Source organism: Lathyrus oleraceus, chromosome 5 (assembly GCF_024323335.1).
Source record: "Lathyrus oleraceus cultivar Zhongwan6 chromosome 5, CAAS_Psat_ZW6_1.0, whole genome shotgun sequence".
Classification (NCBI taxonomy): Eukaryota; Viridiplantae; Streptophyta; class Magnoliopsida; order Fabales; family Fabaceae; genus Lathyrus; species Lathyrus oleraceus.
In genome coordinates, this window is record NC_066583.1 from 536966660 (window position 1) to 536976353 (window position 9694).

Below are 9694 nucleotides of genomic sequence, written 5' to 3' on the forward strand. Positions count from 1 at the left end.
CTGATGTTTAAGAATATACATATAAATTTAACAAAAATAATAACATACAACCGCGCATTGCGGGGCATCTTAATCTAGTATATATTAAAATTGGTATACACTTTTAATAAAATTACCCCAAAACAATTCATTTAAAATGTTTTGTGAGGATGCCACATAAATTTATATTTGTTTTGCAAATATAAGAGTTGAAGTCCACTCATATGCTTTGTAATATTACCATCAAACAAATGACTATGAAAGTTTTGTGATAATTTGTCACATAAGCAAAAAGTAGTTTGCTTTACAAATATAAACTTTAAAAAGAATCAATGTACCTAGTTGAAATTAATTGAAAAAATTCTATAAAAATGGCCTATTTTTATTTTTTGAATTTTAAAATATTAACATAAAGTTTCAAAAGGTATATATTAGTTTTAAAAAGTTGTATATGATGAAAATTAAAATAGGTATATATTGATTTTAAACTATTAATATAAAATTTGCAAATAAAGATTGATCAATTAATAAGATGAAATTTTATTAAAAAATTTAATCACATAATATTTATTTTTTCTAAATACCTTGAAACCCAAAAAAAATATTATTTTGTGAGTTTTTTTTATTAATTTGTAAAAAATTTAAAATGGATAAATGCATTTATATAAAAATTGGTGTACAAAATTACCCTAAAACAATTCACTAAAATTTTTTTGTGACGATTTCTGATAAGGAAAATGTAGTTTGCATTACAAATATAAGTGTCGATGTCCACTCATATATGTTTTGTAAAATTAGTATCAAAAAGTCACTTTGAAAGTTTTGTGAGGGTGCCACATAAATAAAGATTAGTTTGTTTCACAAATATAAATTTTAAAAAGAGTCTAAATGATTTTTTTATCCAAATAACCCTATTTTTTTTTAAAATTCCAAAATAACTCACTCTTCAGATTATTTTCCAAAATACCATACTTTAAAGAGGAGGCGTCAGATGAATTGGCGTCTGCTTTTAAACTTAGAGTGGAGGCGCCAATTGGATTGACTAGTGCACCTAGTGCTGCTAGTCCAATTGGCGCCTGTGTGTTAAGTTTTAAAGGAGGCGTCAATTGTCCTGTCACCTATATGTGTTTCGTAATTTTTTTTGAAAAATATTGTACATTTTAGAGAAAGTCGAAATCGGACCAAAAGTTCATATTAATATTAATACGCGTTTACATAAAAAAGACTAATATCGATGACCGGGATCACCTAATCGACCTCCGGTCCCACATCCCCTAACTACCCGAACTCGTGGCCCTAACTCATGTTGATGATTCACCCCCATGTGTTTGGGTATCTATGGGCCCAGGAACATCACCACCAATTGCAAAAGATTGCCTGAGATAGTCAAATAAATTAGCATAGTCTTGTGTATGCATCAAAGGGGTACCACCATAGCTGAGTTCATGACCCATGCTAGAGTAGTTGGGTTGTTTTTAAGTTGTTGGAGGGCGATCAAGACGATTGAAGGGAGACATTGATGTGAATGATGCGTCGAGGAAAGGTTGAAATGATTTTTTTGGTGTTTGGTAGACATATGATTGTTGAAGGTTTTGGTTTTGAGATGTTTGGACTTCTTGGCTATAGTAGGAGGAGGGGCGATTGGTGTTAAATGATCGCTGAGTGTTTTGGCTAAGGCGTCTATGATAGGGTGGTGTGTTGGTTGCATAGCGATGTTAGGTGTCTTGATGATGATTTATTTGTTGGTGATGGTACGAGGTAAGCTCTTGGTATTGTGGTTGGGTGTTTGGCATGTTAGGGTGATCGGTCACCATTTTCACTATATTTTCGTTGCTTATCCGACAAGAAACCAAGAACTTTGAGACACTGTGTACGCATTATGGTACCTTTAAAGTTAATTTTCATTCCCGTAAGTTATTTAAGCAATTTTATTAATTGTCAGTTTTATTTTGTGTTTTCGTGATTTTACGCGTCAGTTGTCGTGTTTATGCCCTCTAGGTCCACGGAGAAGATCCAATGGACTCAATGCGAGAAAGTGGAAAGTTTTGGCGTTCGAAAAAAAGAAGATTTTCCAACTCAGGAGGCCTGACACGGGCCGTGTCAGGAGGAAGGCCAAGAAAGTACAAAAAAAAGCCCAAAACAGTGGTCTGACACGGCCGTCCATGTCAGCCTGACACGGCCGTGTCAGGTCACCTGGGGTGTGTCAGCAAGGAAATAACAAGGCAGTGGTCTGACACGACCGTCCGTGTCAGCTGAATAGTACACTTCCTATAAAAGGCAAAATAGAAAGTGTATTATTTTGCATTTTATAGCAAGTGTGTTATTCAGCTGACACGGGCGGCCGTGTCAGACCACTGCCTTGTTATTTCCTTGCTGACACACCCTAGGTGACCTGACACGGTCGTGTCAGGATGACACGGGCGGCCGTGTCAGACCACTGTTTTGGGCTTTTTTTGTTTACTTTCTTGGCCTTCCTCCTGACACGGCCCGTGTCAGGTGACACGGGTCGCCGTGTCAGGCCTCATGAACTGGAAAATCTTCTTTTTTCGAATGCCAAAACTTTCCACTTTCTCGCATTGAGTCCATTTGATCTTCTCCGTGGACCTGGAGGGCATAAACACGACAACTGACGCGTAAAATCACGAAAACACAAAATAAAATTGACAATTAATAAAATTGCTTAAATAACTTACGGGAATGAAAAATAACTTTAAAGGTACCATAATGCGTACACAGTGTCTCAAAGTTCTTGGTTTCTAGTCGGATAAGCAACGAAAATATAGTGAAAATGGTAACCGATCACAACCCCAAACTTAGTTCATTGTTTGTCCTCAAGTAATGTCATATACGACAAAGTGTCACTTTCCAAAATTTGTATTCTTACCATGATACTGCTGAGATCTTTCGCCAACGCCTTCACTCTCCCTTTTATAGTTCCTGCTTTTCCTAATGAGTTTTCAGCCGCACTTCCTCATTGAGGTACCGTTTCACCTGTCAGCTTACATCACACTCTCACCAAGTCTCTCGGGGTTAAATTGTTTTCACTCCTAATTCATAATATGCAATATCAACTCATAAGTTTGAATAGTTTCTCCTTTCATATCAACTACACACAACACACACTCTTTGAGGTCTTTCGGGTTGTAACGGGGCCTGGGTTATGGCGTGGATATTCCAAAGAAAACGGGAAACAAGTGATTTTTGGTTCAGAGTCAATGTTACTATTATTTTCACTATGTTTGTTCATTTTCCTTCTTTTCCTCTATTATTTTTTTTATTGCTCTGGTTTTTTTTTGCTATTCTTGTTTTTCAATTGAGTGCCCTTCTTTGGCCATTGCTTATTTTGAACCCTCGATTTTATTTTTTTTCCTCGATGATTCTCTCTTTTTTTTCGCACTCACCTTGGCTTTTGAAAGTTATGGGGTTTTACCCCAAACTTAGAATTTCAACACAACTTAATAATATCAACTTGACTCTAAACAGGGTAAGGAAGTATTTTAGGCCACGGGTTACATTTATGTGGTTAGAAAAAAACAAAGGGTACAGGCTCAAATGGTGTTAACAAGGGATAACATTAACAGGATGGATGGAAAGCCTCAGGGTTATAATCAAACAACGTGCCTTAGTGTATGTATACATGCAGTGAAATTCCCAAAGAACCTACGCAAAGTCAGAGTGATAAAGACATACCTGAATATCGCTCATGGTGACAAATGTGTTTGGCTTTTTATACACTCATCATGTTAGGTAAAGCTTGACAGCATCCACAGTACTTCGAGTATGATGTGGCTTCTTACTCAACTCGGAATGCACAGGGAACCTACATTAGTTGAGTTTTAGAAGTTATGTCCGATCTTTTCTTCAGCAGTATCGACTTTCTGGGAAGATCCTTCACAACAAGCAACCGTAAATGAAGTGATCCTTTCTTCCACTATCACTCATGGTCATCACTTAATCCAACAATACACCAAGACCGTGAAATACATGCAGCACATGATACCTGATAGTAAAAATAAACCAAATGTGAAATAATAAAAATTAAAAATGGGGAAATAATCAACAAAAATAAAAGCAAAAAGCATAGTAAAACCTCCCCCACACTTGAACTAAACATTGGCCTCAATAGTTTCGAACAAGATAGAAGAAGGGTGACTCACAGTGCCCTATTGAGGGGGTTGGGTCGGGAAGTGCGACATGGCCATACGAAATTCAAAATTTTCAAACAACACTCAAATCTGCAGGCCTGACACGGGCCATGTCAGCTAACACGGGCGACCGTGTCAGGCTGCTGTTATGCTCATCTTTCATCTTTTTCCATGTGAGTACATTCGCCCTTTTATGCAAGGCACTGTGCAAACCTAAAATAACAAACAAACACAAACAATAATTAGAACTAGTAACACGTGGGTTTCCTCCCACAAAGCGCTTCGTTTAACGTCGCATAGCTCGACGGTTCATTCCCCTTGTTATGGGGGGTGCTTCAGCCTCCAAACCTTGTTGCACCTCTTGTCCAAAACTAGGAAGTTGTCTCTTTCATCAGTATGGATTCCTTTGTGCCACAAGTCCTCTTTAACCTCCATCTCCTTACCTTATTTTTGTTTTCTTTTCTTTCTCTTGGTTTTTGGAATTAAGGTAGGAGTCTTTCCATTCAGGGTGGTGTCATCCCCTTATTTTGGCCCTGAAATTTTTTCCCATCGATCATTCGTTTGCATTCTTTTTTTTATGACCATTCCATCTGGTCATGATGCTACCCACCAACGTTAGTTGTTGGACTTGCTACCACGACCAGTCCATGTTTGTCTTTTGGGCTTTGTTTCTTTATTTTGGTATAAGATGATTAATCTCCTTAGCCATGCAAGATTTGAAACCTCTTTCATTTGTCAGAATCAAGTGAACCTCATGTTTCATCTTTCGTTCCAGTTTCATCAAAATGATTATTCATCTCGCTTTGTCACATTACCAGTTCTCACTTTCTTTCAAAGAAATTATGTGTCAAGTGCAAAAAGTTTTGTTTTTGGTCGTCATTCATATTCATTTCCCGTTCCTTCATGATTCAAAGAAATTCCATGCACATTTCTTCATTCGCATTTATATTCTCCATTTCACATTCAAAATTCTACATTTTCATATTCAAAATTTTCATTCATATTTCTTCATTACATTGGAAAATTTTCCATTTTCATATTCAAGAAATTCTACAATATTTAGAAAGAGGCAGGTGGTTAGATTGCACTCCTCAGCAAAAACAGTTCTCTGAAGGTGGTCATATACATGGAAAAACTACGAACTCTTCAGGTTTAGAAAAAAATGAAAAGGTTCTATCAGATTATTGGACGCATCAACCTACCATATCATCATGTAGTGGTAGTGGCGGCCCATTCAATAAGTCTGATGGTTGGGACATTAAAAACTCAACCCCATAACCCATTTGATAGTAGTTCTACTTTTAAAACCCATGAAAATGAAAACTCATTGAAGCACCATCACGAGAAAGTTGTGCATGAGGAGATGAGCCAGGTACCTGCTTCATGGGAGCCTAATTCTGATGCTAATTTATCTGCTGGGTTGGAACATGAGAAATCTCTTGATAACATGCAAATTCGACGGGAGGATTCTGGTATGAATGGTATTGCCCCATTATCTAATTCGGTCCCTGCATGGTTCAGCCAGCCAAGCAGCAAGAAGCTCCCTAACATTGATGTATGTAGAGATTCAGAGTCAGCAGATGATATAGATGACCGTAATAAAATGGAAAAATCAGAAGATGGTCTTGGATCTAATGCTTCTCATCCAAGAGATGGTAGTATGAGAGAAAATGCAAATTATGATGGAAATGATTTGCATAGCCCAAAGTCAGCTGGTCGGGCACATCAACGATCTTCCATAACTCGTAAATTTCAGTATCATCCAATGGGGGAGCTGTTGTTCCTCGTTCATGTGATCATGTTCCTCAGCCCGGAGAAGAACCTTGTCCAATAGATCAATGGCTTATTGTTCCTGACAAGAGCAAGTATGTTGATCAACAAACCTTGAAGTTGCAAGAAAATCCTGAGGATGTTCCTACTGGAGGCTTCCTATTTCAAGCTTCTTTTCTTCGGCGTGCACCATTGTTTTTCGATTAATTTCAGAAAATATTATTATGTGCTTCCTCTTGTCAACCATTCATTCTACATCAAAGTATATAACAGGGACTTTGGGTCTTCATTTCATAAAATTACTGACAAAGCTTATTCATTCCCATTATTTTGAGAACATGGTATATTACAAAATATCACACATCGATGGTCGGATAGCAAACCCAGAGCAAAGAATTGCTAGTGATGTGCCAAAGTTTTATTCAAAGTTGAGTGAAATTGTCCAAGATGATCTAACAGCAATGGCTGATGGACTTCTATATACTTGGCGTCTTTGTTCGTATGCTAGCCCAAAATATGTCTTTTGGATATTGGCCTATGTACTTGGAGTCGGGGCTGCAATCAGAAACTTCTCTCCTTCGTTTGGGAAACTTATGTCCATAGAACAGCAACTGGAGGGAGAGTACCGACAACTTCACTCATGATTAAGAACTCACTCAGAAAGTATAACATTTTATGGTGGAGAGAAGAGAGAAGAAGCTCATATTCAACAAAAATTTAAGACTTTGGTTGGGCACATGAGTAGAGTGCTACATGACCATTGGTGGTTTGGCATGATTCAGGACTTTTTGTTGAAATACCTTGGTGCAACTTTTGCTGTTATTTTGATTATTGAACCTTTCTTTTCTGGTCATCTAAGACCCGACAGTTCAACCTTAGGGCGTGCAGAGATGTTAAGTAATCTAAGATATCACACCAGTGTCATAGTTTCCTTATTTCAGTCTCTAGGAACTCTTTCTATCAGTGCAAGATGGCTCAATCGTCTTAGCGAGTATGCTGATCGCATTTGTGAGTTACTGGCTATATCAAGGGAGCTAAGCTTGGTAGATGATAAATCATCCCTGCAAAGAAAAGGAAGTAGAAATTGCATAAGCGAAGCTAACTACATTGAGTTTTCTAATGTCAAGGTTGTGACCCCTACTGGTAATGTCTTGGTGGATGATTTGACTCTCAAGGTTAAACCAGGATCTAATCTTTTGATTATAGGTCCAAATGGAAGTGGAAAGAGTTCGCTTTTCTGGGTTTTAGGCGGTCTTTGGCCTTTGATATCTGGACATATTGTGAAACTTGGCATTGGCTCTGATCTTAATAAAGAGATTTTTTATGTACCTCAAAGACCTTACACTGCTGTGGGAACACTTCGTGATTAGTTGATTTATCCTCTTACTGCCAATCAAGAGGTTGAACCACTCACAGATTATGGGATGGTGGAGTTTTTGAAAAATGTTGACCTTGAACACTTATTGGACCGTTACCCGTCTGAAAAAGAGGTCAATTGGGGCGATGAACTTTCGTTGGGTGAGCAATAGAGATTGGGCATGGCTAGACTTTTCTACCACAAACCTAAATTTGATATTCTTGATGAGTGCACAAGTGTTGTCACTACTGACATGGAAGAGCGGTTTTGTGCTAAAGTTCGGGCAATGGGAACATCATGCATTACCATATCACATCGTCCATCGTGGGTTGCATTTCATGATGTGGTGTTATCCTTAGATGGTGAAGGGAGGACTCTTCTACCGAAATGGGGGTTGATACAATGAAGACATCAGAAACAAATCGAAAGAATGATGCAAAAGCAGTTCAACGAGCATTTGCCATGAGTAAAACGGACTCTACATTCTCAAGTTCAAAGGCAGAGTCATATATTTCAGGTGTTATATGTTCATCCCCATCTACGAATCATACAATTTTGCCATTAACTGTTCCACAACTTCATGGTAATACCAGGATATTTCCATTGAGAGTAGCTACCATGTGCAAAGTATTGGTACCTACTGTATTTGATAAACAAGGTGCACAATTGCTTGTTGTTTCTCTTCTTGTTGTTTCAAGAACATGGGTCTCAGATCGTATTGCATCTCTTAATGGTACTACTGTGAAGTTTGTTTTGGAGCAGGATAAAGGTGCCTTTATTCGGTTAATTGGTCTAAGTGTACTTTAAAGTGTTGCATCTTCTTTCATTGCACCTTCTATAAGGCATTTGACAACAAGGTTGGCCCTTGGGTAGCAAATACGTTTGACACAACATCTACTACAGAACTATTTGAGAAGCAATGTGTTCTACAAAGTCTTCCACATGGCAAGAAAAAGTGTTGACGCAGACCAGAGGATAACTCAAGACTTGGAGAAGTTAACCACAGACTTGTCTGGACTGGTAACTGGACTTGTAAAACCATCCGTAGATATTTTGTGGTTCACATGGAGAATGAAGATGTTAACTGGTCAAAGGGGAGTTGCCATACTCTATGTTTACATGTTACTTGGCCTTGGAGTTTTAAGAACTGTTACTCTGGATTTTGGTGATTTGATAAGCCAAGAACAACAACTTGAAGGAATCTTTAGGTTCATGCATGAGAGACTCTGTACTCATGCTGAATCCGTTGCTTTCTTTGGAGGCGGTGCTCGAGAAAAATGTATGGTTGATCGAGATTCAAGGACCTTCTGGCACACTCCCAGTATCTGTTGAAAAAGAAATGGTTGTTTGGTATACTAGATGATTTTATCACAAAGCAACTACCTCGTAATGTGACCTGGTTGTTGAGCTTGTTCTACGCTATGGAACACAGAGGAGATCGTGCATCGATAAGTACTCAGGGTCTAGCTAGTACTGGAGTTGCTGGATTAGTGCGTCTCACCGGTGACCTTGGTAACAGGCTTTCAGAAAAAGAACAGAAAGAGATTTTTTTGTGTTTGAAAGATGCAGCTACATCAACAGTACCTGAAAACCAACAGAGTTCAAAGAGAATGAGCGAAAATAAGCCATGACAATAAGCATTTTTTTCATTTCATATTTACCACAGTAAAGCCAAATTAGCAGTGAATAACCATTTACCAGAAGTGAAAATACGTAGCAACAAGAGCCAAGCAAATATTTTACAAGGGAAAGTACAAGGTACAACTTATCTTTTCTGAGCAAGCATCAAAATGGGGTAGACAAAAGAGCAGCGCAAGAAAGCACTCCCAATTCCAATACTCTTTTGATCTCAGTGGCCAATTCCAAACCCTAGCAGGATGAATATAAAAGGGAGAACTTTCTCCTCATTGAGCGTCGGATACTGTTCATAAGACAAAAATCAGATAGAGAAAAAATAAACCTAACGAAAAAGTGAACAAAGAGAGTACGAAACCTTTTCATTTTTGCGAGAAGAGAACACGCACAGGGTTCATATTGAAAATATGCCAAGGCGAGCTTAGTTCCGGAGCGTACCTCCGCCGGGAGAAATCGTTGGACAAGAAAAGGAACAGATAGTCGGTAAAAGCTTCTCTCTTTCATTTTTTCTTCTCATAACCCTCAAGGTGTCGAAAGCTCCATTTGCCTTTGATTGACTGTTTACCTTTGATTGTTGTTTGTCAAAATCCTGTTCATTGATCCATGTCGATGTTGCGTCGGAGTTTCGCTTTCGTTTTTTTAGATCCAAAAGGTTTTTGTGTATGTTGAGAATTGTTTTGAGTTGAGAGCTCTCAACGTCGGTTTAGCTCTGGTTTTGGATGGACCTGTTAGGCTTGCGTTGCGTTTGATGTTGGAGTTTATTCCAAATATGTTTGGGAGCTTGGTCTTGGGAGTTTAATGATTTCGT

At 38.2% G+C, this 9694-nt stretch overlaps 1 pseudogene; it reads left to right on the top strand.

Annotated features, from left to right (window-relative positions):
- The first annotated feature begins 5370 nt into the window (after positions 1-5370).
- Positions 5371-8882, top strand: LOC127081923 (ABC transporter D family member 1-like; annotated as a pseudogene).
- The last annotated feature ends 812 nt before the right edge of the window (positions 8883-9694 follow it).